The sequence below is a fragment of the Myodes glareolus genome, chromosome 11, assembly GCF_982192425.1.
Source record: "Myodes glareolus chromosome 11, mMyoGla1.1, whole genome shotgun sequence".
Lineage (NCBI taxonomy): Eukaryota > Metazoa > Chordata > Mammalia > Rodentia > Cricetidae > Myodes > Myodes glareolus.
In genome coordinates this window covers 33,146,736-33,163,838 of record NC_142036.1, presented here as the reverse complement: position 1 = coordinate 33,163,838, position 17,103 = coordinate 33,146,736, and positions in this window count along the sequence as shown.

Genomic DNA, 17,103 nt, shown 5'->3' with positions numbered 1-17,103 from the left:
CCCCATTAAATGTTTCTTTTGTTAGAATTGAGTTCTCTTCACAGCAATAAAATGGAGATTAGAACACCAAATACAGATGGATATACAGTCCATTTCTCTTGTATGATTTGTTTGTTCATGTTGTCTGATGCTCAGTCTTGAAATAATCACAGAGAAACAAGATTATTTGCAATTCTGTTTGGCCAATAGCTTAAGCATATTTCTTGCTAACTTGTATCTTTTATTAAACCCATCTCCATTAATCTGTGTGTTGCCGGGAGGCTGTGGCTTAATGGGTAAAGTTCCACCATCTGTCTCCAGTGGGGGCTACATGGCTTCTCTGTGATTCTGCCTTCTTTGTCCCAGCATTCAGTTTAGTTTTCCTGCCTCGCTCTGCTCTACCCTATCATAGACCCCAAACAGCTTCATTATTAACCAATGGTATTCACAGCATACAAAAGGGAACCCCAAATCACATTTTATCATAGACCTCAAAGGAATGGGTTCTAGAAGAGGTTCTCTTAATACAGATCACTTAACAAGAAGGTAACCACATTTATAATTACTTTCATTCTTCTAAACTAAATATATAATGTGCAAAACAACTTATGTTCTATATTAGGCAAATGTTGCATAAATTTGCTTTGAAAATTAGCTATCATCAATCATGTGAAAAGATAGAAAGAAACACACACACACACAAATCCTTTCATTTTTGTGTGAGAAATACTAAGAGATGTATAGCATGTTTTCTGATTATATTGATAGATAATTAAGGATCATATAAATTGCAAATTAGTGGTATTCTTAATCAAACTTCTTTTGGTAAAAGGAAGACACCAATTAGTTTATATTATTGCAAGCACTATAGTACATTCAGTTGAAATTTGAAATGTTACTGAAATTATTTACCATGGCTCTGCTTTTTTTTAAAGTTGCTTTGTTTGTTTGGTTTTTGTTTTTATTTCTTTTACTGTGAATCTTCTGTACTGATTTCATTTCCAGTTTCTATTTGGAAGCTTCAATGGTTGCAGGCTTCTGTAATCCTTCTGACCAGTATTCCCTGAAAGAAGCAGCATAGAACCTTTTCTCAGGCACTGATTCTAAAATGAAGACAGCTTGTCAGTATACGCAGTTGTGATATTTGTCCATTATCATCAGTTAGAATATCTAAGAAGAAATGCCATGATTGATGACACAATACTAAATGAAAAATATATAAGATAGCAACAAAGAGAAGCAATTCGTGTTTTAAAACTGGTACTGAAACATTCTGCTCTTAATGGGGATCTAGTCTTTCTGATATGATATCTCAAACCATATGGAACATTGGAATGTACCAGGTACAAACTAAGATATGATACAATATTAAAATATTCATCATGTTTTTCAAACTTTTAAAAATATAAAACTCTCCCATTAATAATTTTATAAAGAACAATTGTTACAATTATGTCATTTTAAATATGTTATATCAACATAATTTTATTTTATTATTTTATTGCATCCAACATTAAATATGTATTTTCTAATATATTCGTATTGAACAATGTTTATCTTGAAATATGTAGTTATATAACCTCAAAAAATATTTTGGATAATATACTTGAGACAATAAACTGTCTTTTAAATTTAAATGTATTTACAGTTCATTAAAACTGTACACATGAGATCAATTCAAAAAATATTAGACTTCATAGATCAATAATCCTATTTCAAGAAAATCTTCTGGCTAATATTATTTTCTTCATAGGAAACATGCTTGTCTAAATCTTCATAAGAAGTTAATAGGATACTGTGATGATGTTTGAGTACAAACTTGGACTCAAGAGAATCCCCAGTTCAAACATTCTAGTACTGGGAGAATATTTCCAGACCACTATATGACAAATGATTTACTGATAAACTCTGGGTCGTGCTCTCATGTACAGATTTTTGAATGATTAATACATTCCAAGTCATCAATTTTTGCTTTTGCCTTGTAGTTAGGTGCCATATTCAAGAACTTATTGATTGTTCAAAGGTAAATTAGGTTGTGGTACTATTTTTCCTTCTAGAAACTACATAGTTCTAGAAAGTAATAAGTAATGGAGACTCACTTGAAGAGGATGTTTCATAAGATGTATAGAGAAGATATAACGTTATACTCTGTGAAACAATCTTTCGTTTGTCTTCACAACACTGACTAAGATAATTAGGGTTTTCTTTTTTGCTCCTAAAAATTATTGAATCTGATGTCAGAAATAAACTGAGCACAGATTCATTATACTGCTGGACTCTGCTTCTTTTTTAATTTTTTAAGTTAATTGACCTTTTAGTTACTTTTTCTCAACCCAATCACAGGTTCCCTTCCTTCTTCTCCTTCGAGTCTTTCTTCAGACCTTGTCTGGCTCCCATCCACTCCCTCTAACTTCCTTCCAGAAAAGTATAGGCCTTTTCATGTTTATCAGGCAGCCATGGGATATTAAGTTACAACAAGACAGTTCACCTCCGTTTCTATTAAGGCTGGAGAAGGTAACCCAATAGGAAGAAAGGGTCTCAAGAGCAGTCAGCACAGCCAGAGACAGCCCAGGCTGCCTCTTTAAGGTATCCCATTAGAAGAAAAAGCCACATCACTGAATACATGTGCAGAAGGCCAAGGTCAGTCCCATGCAAGTCCTGCGGTTGGTGGTTCAGTCTCCGTTTATCCCCGTGAGCTCTAGAAGCCAAGTGCAGTGGAAACACCTAAGAATCTATGAGGATAACCTCAGCTAATAGTCCTATCAATAGGGAATACAAAGCCTGAATGGACCATCTCCTATAGCCAGACAAGAATTCCAGTGGACGGACTGAGTTCCAAGTCAGTCATATAATTTCTGATCTACAATTTGCCCTGCTTACAAGATATTCTAGTACAAAAATGGAACTTGAATCAAGGGAGTGGCCATCCAATGACTGGTCCAGCTTGAGACCATACTCTGAGAGGGAGTCTACCCCACAAATGCCTGGCGGGCCAGGACCCAGTGGCTAGACAACCCAAAGACCTAGCATAGAAGCAAACAGAACTGAGAGAAAAGAAAAAAAATCAATGAAATGATTTGTAATAATATTCTGCTGCACTCATATCATTGCCTAGCCCAATTGTCTTCAGAGAGGCTCTAGAGCTCCTTCTGGAGATGCCATGATTTCAGTTGTATTTTCCCAGTACTCTTTTCCTCTATCCTTTCTCCATTTGATCCTTCATGTTCCCCCACCCACATCCCCATCCAGACCTTTCCCCTGTTCACCTATGATGTCTGTTCTATTTTCCCTGCACAGTGAGATTCATGTGCCCCCTCCCCTTTAGGCTTCCTTATTACTTAGCTTCTCTGGGTGTGTGGGTTGCAGCATGGTTCTTCTTTAGTTTGCAGCTAATACCCACCTATAAGTGAGTATATGCCATGTTTGTATTTCTGAGTCTGGGTTACTTCTCCTAGTATGATCTTTTCTAGTTACATGCATTTGCCAGCAAATTTCACGGCATCACTGATTTTTAACAGAAGAGTAAAACTCCAATGTATAAATGTCGAACATTTTCTTTATTCATTCTTTGGTTTAAGGATATCTAGGTTGTTCCCAATCCTCCTCTTATCCCAGTGACCAACATATATATTTGTTATGGATTTGCAGCTAGTCCCCAGCAGCTTGTGGTGGCAGGTCCACAAATCAAGGTGGCTTGTCACCAGCCATGTTGCTGTGGGCTTGCTCCTCAGCAAGCCATGCAAGCAGTGTGAGCAGGCGGCAGGTGGGAGGCACATAGAGAGGCACATCGTACAGAATAGAATTGGATATTTATTAGTTGGGTTATGGAGGGGAAGGAAAAAGGGGAGAAGCAGGTGGGAGAGAGTGGGGAGGGGAAGAAGGGGACAGAGAGAGCCCAAATGTCAGGCAGGGAGAGAGGCTGCAGGGAGTGGGCATGGCTTGTTTCTTAAAGAGACAGCATAACAATATTGTATGCTAGTTCTAGTTTTGACCACCACAGCATTGTATTAAGCACTAAAATAATGAAGTGGAATCCTTTCAGTTTTATTTGGGTAAGACAAACTTTTTAATGCTATTGTCTTCCAATATCTGTTAGTCACTTATTGTCTCTGTGTTTCAGAAATTTTATTCCTTGTTCAGTTACTTTATGATTTGTGTCTGAAGTGAGACAGACAATACTGAAACAGATTGCTGCTTATATCATTGAAGCCTCAGAGAACAAAGAGACTAAGTAGGAAACTAGTCTTCCAAAGCCATGTGTCCAGTGAACATCCAAACAGATCCCAACTTACTATAGGGTCATTTATTAAGAGCAAATGGGTAAGTCAATATGTGGAAAAAGCTAATGCCTTCATGGTGCAACCACCCCTCATTAGTTCCACCAGCTACAAATAAAGCCTTTATAAGGGACATTCATATGGAAACCTTAATATCATTCAAAAGCTTGGATTCTTGCCATTTATTTAGCGCTTCTTTAATTTCTGTATTCATTTCTTGACAGTTTTTGTATGCGGTTTTTGACTTAGTTCTAAGGCTAAATTTATTCACAATTATTATATTTCTAGTGTTGGTCTAAATAGATTTTAAAATAATCTTAAAATTGTGCATTTCCTGGGTACAAACAACTAATTTTTGATCTTCTAAATTTTAATATTGCTGACTCATTTCCCACCGGTTATAATTGTTTTTTAATGTATAAAATTATGGTTTTTCTCAGTCTAGGATATTGCTGTCTGCAGCCTGAGATGGCTTTACTTTGTCAGCTTCAATTTTAAGGCTTTGTCTCCTGATCTCTTTTTTCTAGGGAAAAACTTCTGAACAATGTCTGATTCTTGATGCTAAAACAAATGTCCTTGAACATTCTCTGTAGGATGGGAGAAAATGTTGGAGCTAAAGTGTTGTATTTTGTTTCTTTGTTTTGTGATGCTTTTGTGTGTTGTGTCCATTTATATAGAGATTCTCACTAGTCTGAGAAACTCTCTTGATACTTCAGGTTGAGAATCTTTACCAAGAGTAGGCTTTCAGCTTTTCTTCTCTATTCTTCACAGACAATGGTTTAGAATAAGCTTCACTGAAGAGTATATCAAAGAGTGGTTAATTACATTTTTAAGAAATCCTTAGCATACCTAATTTTATACATGTAAATAATTGGCTTCTATCTAGTTAGAAAATACTAGAGCATATGCAATCAGATTTTATATGGATGCATTCTTGTATAATTTCCATTTTCTCATAAAAATTCATATAGATGTTGTGCTCTTTATTTTGGACACACTTCCTGATGTAATCCTAAAAACGAGCACTGATTACTAAGTTTATGAGTATTTGTTGAATGCATTGAAATTATTCTCAATCATACTTGTCTTATTTGTCATTTTAACTAAAATTGACATACCAATTTTTATTGGGCATACCAGGTTTTTATCTTGTCTTTGAAGAAAAAGTGTGACAAAGATCTTAGTTCATGTGAAAAATTAAATATCATCTTAAAAAGGATTTTACATGGGTATTAACATGTTTGTAGCTACTAACTTTAGGGTACTTTTATCTAAAAATAGGCATTTCTGATAATTAGGAGCAATCTTCTATGTAGTTTTCATCTTGATTTTTACCAGTATTTCAAGTGGGTATAATTATGACTGTTTTATAATAATTTGTCACGATCTTTTGTTATTTCTGTTGTTTCCATTGAGAACTACACTTTTTATTGTTTTAATACACCAACCATCTTGCCTAATCTTGGATGTCAATTTGATTTGATCTATCATCAGCTAAGAAATACGCCTGTAGGCAGTTTGTCAGAGTATTTCTCAGATGGAATGAGGGAAGAAAAATTTCCAGAGTGGACAACACCTTTCAGTGGCCCAAATATAAAGAGACTTGGGAAAATAATTGTGTATCAACCTTTTATTCACCTTTCATTGGGAGCTGCCACTATCTTCTTGTTACTAATGCATTTGCTATCTTTGCTTGATATAAGAATCCAGTCGCTTTGGACTTCCAACACTGACTGAAGATCAAGAATCTATATGGCTAGACAGGTGATAATGAGACACATTGAAAAGTGTGGACAGAGCATTTTCTTTGTTTTAAGACTTTCCAGTGTAAAAGGCATCCTTTGTTGCCCTACCAGGTCTGTATGAGGTAACCCAATTAAATAACTCTCAATACATATATTATATATAATATTATATATAATGGATACATATAGTCTACCAACTCTGTTCTTCCAGAGAAATATTACTTATAAGCTTGGAATATTTTACTTGCACTGATTATTTTAAAAACATTCTCTCGAACATGAGCAAGGAAGTCAGGACCACGAGGGGTGCGTCCACCCACTGAGATGGTGGGACTGAACTAATGGGAGCTCCCCAAGGCCAGATGGACTGGGAGTGATGGAGCATGTGATCAAACTGGACACTCTGAATGTGGCTGGCAATGAAGGCTGACTGAGAAGTCAAGGACAATGGCACTGGGTTTTGATTCTACTGCATGAACTGACTTTGTGGGAGCTTGGTTTGTTTGGATGCTCACCTTAATAGACCTGGATGGAGCGGGGAGGACCTTGGACTTCCCAAGGGGTAGGGAACCCTGACTGCTCTTAGGACTAGAGAGGGAGGGGGAAGTGGAGAGGGAGAAGGAAAAGGGAGGCAGGGAGGAGGTGGAAATTTTTAATAAATTAATAAATTAATTAATTAAAAAATAAAAACATTATCTCTAAAATTTTATGAATTTGCATAGTAAATAAATTATCTCTTTATTTTTCATATTTTCATAACTTTATATATACACTTTGATCATAGAGATGATTGTTGCTACTTCTTTGCACTTGTATGTTGTAGGATAATGCTTTTGTTCACTGTAAAAATTTGTACTTGTATTATTTTTCTAAAACACTGATTGGCCAGAAGTCAGGCAGAATATATAGGCAGAGCAATCAGACTAAAAGAATTCTGGGAAAAGAAAAGGCAGAGTCATTCACTGGCCAGATGCAAAGGAAAAAGGAATAATGCACTGAGAAAAGGTACTAAGTCACATAGCTAAACATATATAAGAATTATGGGATAATTCAAGTTGTAATAGTTAGTTAATAATAAACCTGAACTTATAGTCCAAACAGTTTATAATTAATACAAGTCTCTGTGTATTTCTTTGGATCTGAACGGCTGCAGAACTGGGCAGGATAGGAATTTCTGTCAATAAATGTATGTCATTGCTCTTAAGTTGCCCCTCCCTAAGTGATTTTAAAATTACAATATTTGAAATTTTAGGTATTTCACCACTAAATATGAAATGAAAATTTCGAATTTGTGTTGTTTACCATGCTAGTTCTAGAGGTCTTAGCAAATGTTTAAGTATATGAAAGATATATTCTGATAATTTTACTTTCTTTTTCAGGACATGCCTGATAAATGATAACCTTTGAGCAAGTGCAGATAGTAAGATAGATGAGCTTGTCATTGCCTTTGTAATGATTCAGCAACACAACATGGCTGACACTTCCGGGTTCCAGGGCCATGCATGTGCAGACAAGCCCTTAGGCAGAAGTGCCTAATGGCCCCAGGACCTTAAAGGAACCCATGTGACCCGCATGCAGCATGGTTGCATCATCTACATATGAGGCAGCTGCATGAACCATTGCACGCATGTCATCTGCTTATACACAGCCACGCCATTCCCCTGTGTGCATGCATTAGGCAGTCTTTAAAACCTGGGTGTGCCATATTCAAGCTCTCTTTCTCTCCACACAACTACACACCGACCTTCACCAGGCCTGTACATTCCCACCAATAAACTCCTAAGGAGGTTTGTTGCATGTTCTATTCCATGTTTCCTTCGCACTCACACCAGGTTATTTCAGTGGTGCTATGAGACTCGGGAGGTTCTCCTGCCCTAACTCCTCTCCCAGGGTCAGGATCTGGAACCGGGTATTTTTTCACAACAACCACGTGTTTCATCCGCTTGAGTGTGACCTCCACACACGCCACCAGTTTCAATTGCTGTGCTTCCCCATTCTGGTCAGCTTCACCCTTTCTCTGAACCTGAGGAGTTGATCATTGAGCTCCCAGAAATCTTCTAGTGTTCATAGAAGCAGGGGGAGAGCCCCCAACCATGGCTTTCATGGCTATGGTTTAGCCTTTCACCGACATTCATTTTGGAATGCTTCTCTTAGCTGAAATCATGTTTGTACGACCCAGGATCAGTCCTCCAGTGATTGAGGGGCCAGGGTCCCTTAGATTTTTCTTTCTCTTTTCTTTCTCTTTTCTTTTGGACCACTCATCAGTCCCTGCTGAGAGAGACTGCTTGGTCTCTAGCCTCTCTGACTTTCCAGTCATCTGGACTGAAGCCAGTCAGGATTTATCACCCCGCCTGTGGATAGAAGATGCTCATCTACAAGTCCTGCGGTGTTCATCACTGTCACACCCTGCCTATAAAGGGGAGATGTATCCCTATAAGCTTGGGGTGTTGCCGTTTTCACAGATTTTCATGGTTTCAGATATATCCAAGACCATCAATTCAGCCTCCCCCCAAAATGCCTTTTAGAGGCCCTGAAACCCCAAACCCTTAAGGCCCTACTTACATATTCCCCCACTTGTCCATCATTTTTCAAACAATGACCTTGTTACAATTTAGACAACAATTTAAAGTGGCCGCCTAATGGCACCTTTGATCCCAATATTCTATGGGATCTTTCTAAGTACTGTCAGTGCACAGGCAAATGGAAGGAGTTTCTTTATATACAAACCTTTTACTATCTAAACTCTAAGCCTAATCACTCTGTCCTTGCAAGTTGTTCACCTGCTTACATGTTCCTGACTATGCCATCTGAGCCGAAAGAACATTCTATTTCCACTATGGCCCCAGCTAACAAACCCACACCTTTTTTACCTCAGTGAGCAGCTACCCCCATTTCTTCAGCTCTCTCTTCTGTTCTTTCTGCTCCTACCCCTGCTCCTACAGCTCCTACCCTGTCCTTTCAGCTTCTGTTCTGGACCCCACTAAGGAATCCACACCTTCCAAACCTCAGCAGACAGATACTTCCACTCTTTTACTTCCCGCTGCCTTGCCCTCTCCCTCTTCTTGTACCTGTGTCACCCAGGCTACACTGCCCTCTTTAGCTCTCCCTCTCCCCCTACCAACTACTCTGTCAGCCCTGCTGGATCATTCTTTCTCTTTGGTGCCTGGTCACAGCAGACACCTGGCTCTAGCATCCGCCTTTACCCCTCCTCTTAAACACTCATGTGCTGCTATGAAACCCAACCTTAACCAAGCCAAGCCAACTGCAGTTCTCCTGTTGTGAGAGGGGGCCGGTGTAGATGGATTGGTTAGGGTACACATCCTTTCTCCCTCCCAGAACTCTCCCATGTTGAGCAGAAACCTTTACATCTCATTCTACCTCTTTCACAGAGCAATTCCAATATATTATCCAATCTTTTAATCTCACCTTTCATGATATCTATATGATTCTACCCAATAACATACTTCCTGAGGAGTGCAGGAAAGTTTGGGAACAGGCCAGATACATGCAGACAAGATTCATTAAACACAAGCAATACACCCTCCGGGAGCAGAGGCAGGCCCAAGCAGGAAACACACTGGGAATATAACACCCCAGGTGGAATTGTAGCTAGGAACTTGTTCTTTACTTGCCTCCTGGCAGGTCTCCATAAGGCTTCCCTCATGCCTCAGAGGTCATTCAAGAAATAAAGAAAACTCCTTCTGCATTTTTGGAATGCCTCACTGACGCCCTGTTACAATACACTAACTTAGATCCAGAAACCATGGAAGGCAGACAATTACTCATGACTCATTTTTTTCTCAGTGCTACCCTGACATTAAGGCTAAACTTAGATGTTTGAAGAAAGGCTCCATGACCCCACAGGTGGAAGTCTTAGATTTAGTTTTTAAGGTGTACCGTGCAAGGAATGAAAAAGTCCACAATCATCACTGTCACATGCTAGTCATGGCCCTCTGATGGGCTGAGGTGGAAGATTGGCCCTCTGACCAAGCAAGGCAACAGACCACCTGATCCGTACTGTCTGTGCAGCTCCCTTACCCCCTGGGGCTTGAGAACTTCCAGACCCATGTTTCAAATGTAGTAGAGCTGGTCACTGGGCCCGAGCACACCTTAATCCTCTTGTTGGTCCCATGAGATCTTGTCTAAGATGCCATAGGGAAGGACAATAGGCAGTTGATTATTCTTGAACACATTGTGGCATGGAGATATCAAATCCATAAAATTCTCGAGTTGACCTTTTAGGTCTGGCAATGGTTCCTTTGACCCGACCACAACCATCATCTGTAACAGGGAACCATTGGTAAACATCAGGGTATCATGATGTCCCTTCTCCTTTCTCTTGGATGCCAGAGCCACAAACTCGGTACTGAGGGAATTCTGGGGCACCTCTCCTTCTAGTTTCCCTATGATCAGGGTAGGGGGATGGCCTTATCTACCTCAATAGACCCCACCACTTAACCGTGTTTTTAGAGATATTTATCTCACATATTCATTTTTAGTAATGCCGACCTGCCCAATACCTCTTATGAGAAAAGATTTTTTAGCAAGAGTAGGAGCTTCCATTTCATTTGCTCCTTCTATTCACCTTACCTTAGACTCACCTCCTCCTTTCTCTAGCCATTCAACCTCCCAGTTCCAATGTGTCTTTTTTTTTCTACCAGCCTCTCAGGTAGACCCCCACATCTGGGACACTCAAAACCCCTGTGTTGCTAAACACCATTTCCCCATCATTATCCAATTATAAGACCCAATTAAGTACAATACCCAAGCTCAATAACCCCTCTCTCTCCAGAGCCTTAGGGTACTGAAGCCTATTATCTCTGACCTTCTAAGAAAAAAGCTACTTTGCCCCCCACCTCTTCTCCCTTTAACACCCCTATACTTGCTGTTAAAAAAGCCTAACAGAACATATCACCTGGTTCAAGACCTCCAGCTCTTTAACTCTGCAGTGGTCCCTCTTCATCCTGTGGTGATTAACCCTTACACACTTCTCTCCACTATCCGTCCAGGAACCTCCCTCTTCTCAGTTTTAGGTCTCAAGGATGCTTTTCTCTCTGTTCTTCTCAGCTCGAAATCTCAAAATATCTTTGCCTTCACTGGGCTGACCAAACAGCTAGAACAGCATCATTTTAGAGTCAAAATCTACCCGAGTCACCTCAGGGGGCTCACACAGTACCACCCACATTCTTGCAGACAACCCTAAAACCCAGAAAATTCAGTCCTACCTACATCAGTTTTTTCATCCTAATAGCAAAGCTCTGTTTCATTTTGTCAAGGCTCACCTACAGCCCACCCCTGAGGACTTAGAGTTCTTAAAAGCTATCACTGCCTCTTGTAAAATCTGTCAAATGTCTGATCCAAAGACCAAATATCATAGCTTCCCTTTTCTTCCCCACCAGGCCAGGGTTCTCCCTTCCAGGAACTGATTGGCAGCTTGATTTTACTAATATGCCTAAAGTCAGATGAGTTAAATATTTCCTGGTTTTGGATAACACATATATGGGTGGATTGCAGTGTTTCCTACCACTAACAAGAGGGCCCAAAAAGCTTCCGATGTTCTGCTCCGAGAAATTATCCCCAGTTTGGAATCCCAACCTTTCTTCAGTCAGTTAATGGCCCAGAGTTTACCTCTCAGATCTCTCAAACTTTATCTAAGGCTCTGAACATTCCTTGGCATTTTCATATCCCTTACCATCCTCAGTCTTCAGGGAAGGTAGAATGAACTAACCGTTCCTTAAAAAGTGCTCTCGTTAAGATGTCACAGGAGTTTCACCTTTACTAGGTAAAACTTTTGCCTCTGGCCCTTCTTAGGCTTAAGGTGCTCCCCCAAACCCCCTTTTGATCTTGCCCTTTGAACTCATGTTTGGGCAACTGGTTTTAACTCCCAGCCTCTAACCCAAAACCTCTCCCCTTCCTGATCACCTGCTTACTCCACTGTTATCCCATCTTTACTCCCTATTATGGGATTTTACCAACTACTCATTGCCTCAACCATGTGCCAATTCATGTCCACTGACAATTAAAATAAGAGATCAGATATTATTCTCTTCCCCAGACCAATGCCCCTCACTGATTTCCCCAAAATAGTAGGGCCCCTATAAAGTAATTCTTGTTACTCTCACAGCTGCCAAACTCAAGAGACTCTGTCATTGGATTCACCTGCCTCACCTTAAACCTTTTAACTCTTCCAGCTCAAGATACTCCCTTGTATAAGGTAACTCAAACAGGGCCCTATTCCTTTAAGTTCCAGAAGACACCAAGATCAGTTACTTTTTCTCTAGTTCCAGAAAAATAAAAGTTTCATCACCATATTCAACCCTCCTGTGCCAAAAAATCCATAAACTCTCTCTTTTCCTTTTTCTCCTATCTGCTTTACCAACTTCTCTATATCTCCACTGTCATATTTCAATTTCCACATTAACCACTCAGCTGTTATTACAGAGATCATCATTAAACATAGAACCAGAGGTGTAAGGATTGCCAAGAGCCCAGGTGGTAAGAAACAATAACGAGTTTGGGGACATTCACAGCCCTAGACTCCAAAAACTCCCAAAACAGACTTTAACATAACAGGTTTGTCACTGACTGCATCAGTGTCTCCTGGATGTAAAGGTAATACCACGATGTTAAAGAGAACAAGTGCCTTAAGATTCTCTTCAATTAAAACATTGAGGGGTCTAAAAATTCGCCTTTCTAATAATTCCCCCTACTTTTCCTCCCTCCTCCCCACTGTCTGCCATTCCAAACTATATCATTGTAATCATAAGCTTTTTAAATGTCTAAAATTTATGCCTTTTCAAACATTTTTTTCATAAGCACCAGGGAGCCAATTAGATCTATCTAAATGGACCAGACTTGCCCAGAATAAGTATCATTTAATTCTTTCCTTATTATTCCTGGTCTCAGGAACCCCTGGGAAATTCTCTCCTCCATCCCCTCCACAAAAAATAGAACCCTCTGTCTTGGGACTCTCCTCCCTTAATCACCAGTTTCTAAAATTTTTCCAACCATAATTTCTGCCTTTCCCGCATCTTGCAAGATCCAAGCTACCAGGCAGTCAGTTCCACAGTGTCTGGAAAAAAAACACAAAAGTAATCAGCCACCCTGGGACATGGTCAAGCATCTCAACTTTGTGATGCCCACAAAATCAGCAGGAAGCAGTCATGAGAGACCTTATGATGTCTCATTCCCACCCATTAAAAACCCCAAACTCCCCAAATTTTTGACCCATTCCCACCCAATAAAGACCTCAAACTCCTAAATGTTAATAATAAACAAAGGAGTGGAATGTAATGATTCAGCCACACAACATGCCTGACACTTCCGGGTTCCAGGGCCATGCATATGCAGATAAGCCCTCAAGTGGAAGTGCCTAATGACCCCGGGAATCTTCAAGGACCCCACATTACCCACATGCAGCATGGTTGAATCATCTACATATGACACAAGTGCATGAGCCCTTGCAGGCATGTGTGAGCTCCGTCATCAGGATATATGATGCAGCCACGTCATCCCCCTGTGAACATGTGCTAGGCAGCCTTTAAAAGCTGGACACACCATCTTCAGCTCTCTATCTTTGCACACTGACCTTTAGCAGGCCTGGACACCCACCTCCAATAAACTCCTAAGCGGGTTTGTTGCGTGTTTTATGTTTCTTTCTCACTCGCGCCAGGTGATTTCAGCCGTCACTAAGCATCAAAATAATTTTCACAAGTTTTTCTTGCCTGTCATTTGATATCAACATACAGATAGATAGACACACATTAACGCATCATCATTGCAAATGACTACAACGGAACCCCAAGCCATTTTCCATAACATTCCTTGGTGTGAACAGTTTCTAGCTATTGTCAGTTAAGAAAATATGAGTAAGGCACTTTCTGATCTGTATTTTAAAAGGAAAATAACAACATTTCTATTTAATGTACTAGTGCTTTTTCAGAATAGAAAATACATAATAACTTAGAAAATTGAGAACTCTATATAATTGACTACTTATTGTCTGACTAAAGCATATGAAGATGGAGTGTAACTCTTTTTATTACAATGGATATATGTATAGTAAATATATAGTGAATGTTAACAGCATAGGCTGATTTGAAGGAATCTTCAGTAGACTTAATTACTTACATCTACAAAATAAATAAAATCAAAATAAGATGCATAATATTCTCAGGACCTCAGAGTTAAAAATGCTAAAGAGAGAATGTCATTTTTTTTAAAATTTTGTTTGCTTCCTTTCACTGGTTGTAAGATAATTGGCTAGTACATTAATCATGTTTCCAACTTCATTATTTAATTAAATGAATCTTTATTTGTCTTCTTATAAATAGACTGACATCTTCATTGTTTTCTTTGTTTAATTTTCCCAGTCTACTACTGCCACTTCTTTCCGCTTCAATTTATTGAATCCATAGTAAAATGTTTCAAATATTAGATAAAATTATTAGACTTTTCCCACATAAAACTCCAGTATCTACCACAAAATCTAAATCTTCTCTTAACAGTATTAAGCATTTTGCATCTCACTAACAATTTAAACACCATCCATCTAGAAAGTTGATGTTAAGTTTAAATGATGTTCATGTTTAAAGTTTAGAGAAATCCAAAGCATTTAATACAATAGCCAATTTTGTGCAGAATAACTACAATGCTAGACCCTAAGCAAGAGAAAACAGATTATCTTAACTAAAGATCAACAGTCCCCCTTTAAGGGTGTTTTTACGTGTCCATAGAAGGGATAAATTGACAAAGTAAAATATTTCAGGATAGGGCAACTATAGTTTTCATACATCCTAAGTGATGTCACTCTGAAAACTAATTAGGGCTCTCCTACAAATTTATTAGTGATTAGCTGTGGATTGCTGCCGTCTACCTGGCATGGTCCATAGATTCTCACACCATGGACAGGAAGATATAAGGGAAAGATAAAATTGACTATTGCCTTGAATTTTTTTCTCTTGGATGTCAGTTGGATCTTTTCTTCTGTGGTTTATGACCTCTCCAGCCATTGATAATTAGCTTGGTTTACAGTAAAAACCATGAATTCTATCCTATCAAGTCAGCATAAAGTCCAATTAGAAAGCTATCTCTTATCTCCTACATAAAAACACCACTACTGTACTTTTGAGGATATCTTTCCAGGCTAGTCTTATTGAAATTCATAGACTTTACACTTGGGTAGAGCTACAGATTACCCCTGTACTTTGAAAACTTGCAAAGTATATTCTGATACTGTGGGACCCACTCCTCTGGAACATTCTTACATTGGTCTCACACTAACTTGTAAAACTGTGTATGGCAGTAACTTTTCATTGATTTTTATTTACATGTCTGAAATGAAAATATGCTGTTGGCTAGGATGTTTTTAATTCCTTCCAAGAGGCATTTTATCCTCAAAAGATCTGGACAGAAATTTTGGTAGGATGGTTTAAAAAGAAAAGGTAGGAATCCCCCAAGGACTGGTTGCTGGAAATAACATCAACATTGTTGTGCCTTTCTAATAGAATCCAAATAAAACATAAGGCTACTCTAATATAAAAAGACAAAGAAATACTGTTGAATTTTTAAAAATATAGAAAAGCATCACACAAGGATTTCAAGAATAAAAGAAATTTCAGTGACTACCTTTGCAGACAATTTATGCAATTTGGATGGAAATTATTCAATTTTATTTTATAAGTCAAATAATATACACAAAATCAATATGTCTATTACAAAACAATAATCAGAATTTAAGATATTATCTGTGAAACACATTTAAGTAGAATGGAGAACATTTTAGAAAACTGAGCCACACAAACGGATAGAAGTCAGAAAAGGAAGTTGAAGCATCCCAGATCAATCTCCTGATATTTTTTTTAAAAATAAATAACATATAATTTCCTACTTGGAAACAGAATTTAAAATTGAATATATCATTAATACTCTCATTTTTCAGTATTTTTGCTGCAATGGTCATGATAAGTAGCGTCAATGTAATGTATGTTATTAAATATTAGCTTACTGGCATATTTTGCGTATCTTTAGATGAAACTAATAACAAGTTTGGATAATCCTGAGTACAGATTGAAATATCATGAAGCATGTTACTGTTTGTTTGTGGAACCAATCATAATTGCATCTCAGCGCTTTGGCATTCCACTTTTACAACTTCTCCTACACCATTTTTTCTACTTTTTTTTTTTTTTTAAGACAGGGTTTCTCTCTGTAGCTTTGTGTCCTGTTCTGAAAGTCACTCTGTAGACTATGCTGGTCTCAAACTCAGAAAAATCTTTTGCCACTACAGTGCTGGGATTAAATGCATGTGCCATCACTGTCTAACGAAAATTTACTTGTTTTTCTTGTAATTTCAGCTGAGATAGTACCTAATAAATATTCTTCAAGGTAAAATACAAAGTTTAATTTCATTTTATCTCAATGTAAAAAGTCTCTATTAACCAAGCTGGGACATAGCTCAGTGCTAGAGCACTTGCTAGTACAGGTAGAGAAGTCCCTGGGTTTGATCTCCAAGATACAAATAATGAAATGTTAACAACCAAATAATTTTGTGTATACAAAGGACCGATGTTAGAAAGTGCTAACAATAAACTAGGCCCACAAATATTTCCACTTTTAAAAGCCAAAAGTAAAGAGTGTCAATGACAGATGAAATCTAAACCTAAAACGCTACCTTTGAAGAATTTCAAAGCCAAGTTGAATGACAAGAAGTGGCACTTAGAGGAAATATGGCATGCATCAGATTCCAAAGAAATACCATTGTATTGCAGGGAATATACACAGCCCTTTCCTCATAGGGTCCCCTCCCAGGTAACAAATGTGTCTCTTACAGAGTTCTCAAGTATCTGTTTTAAGGGCGATATCCTTGTCAGTTAAGGGATTGGGGACTTGAGCTGATACACTTGATAAGGTTGTGAAGGGAGAATCTCCATTAGCTTTCTTATGCCAACAAGTTGCTTCCTTCAGACAGAAGGCTGCAATTTATTCACTTTCCAGACTCAAAGTAATGTTGCAGGCTTGCTCAATCCTTTGAGATGTTCTTCAGTTTCCCATGATCCTGATTCAGGCATTGGCATAAGCTATTCTTTTTTCAACAATCAACC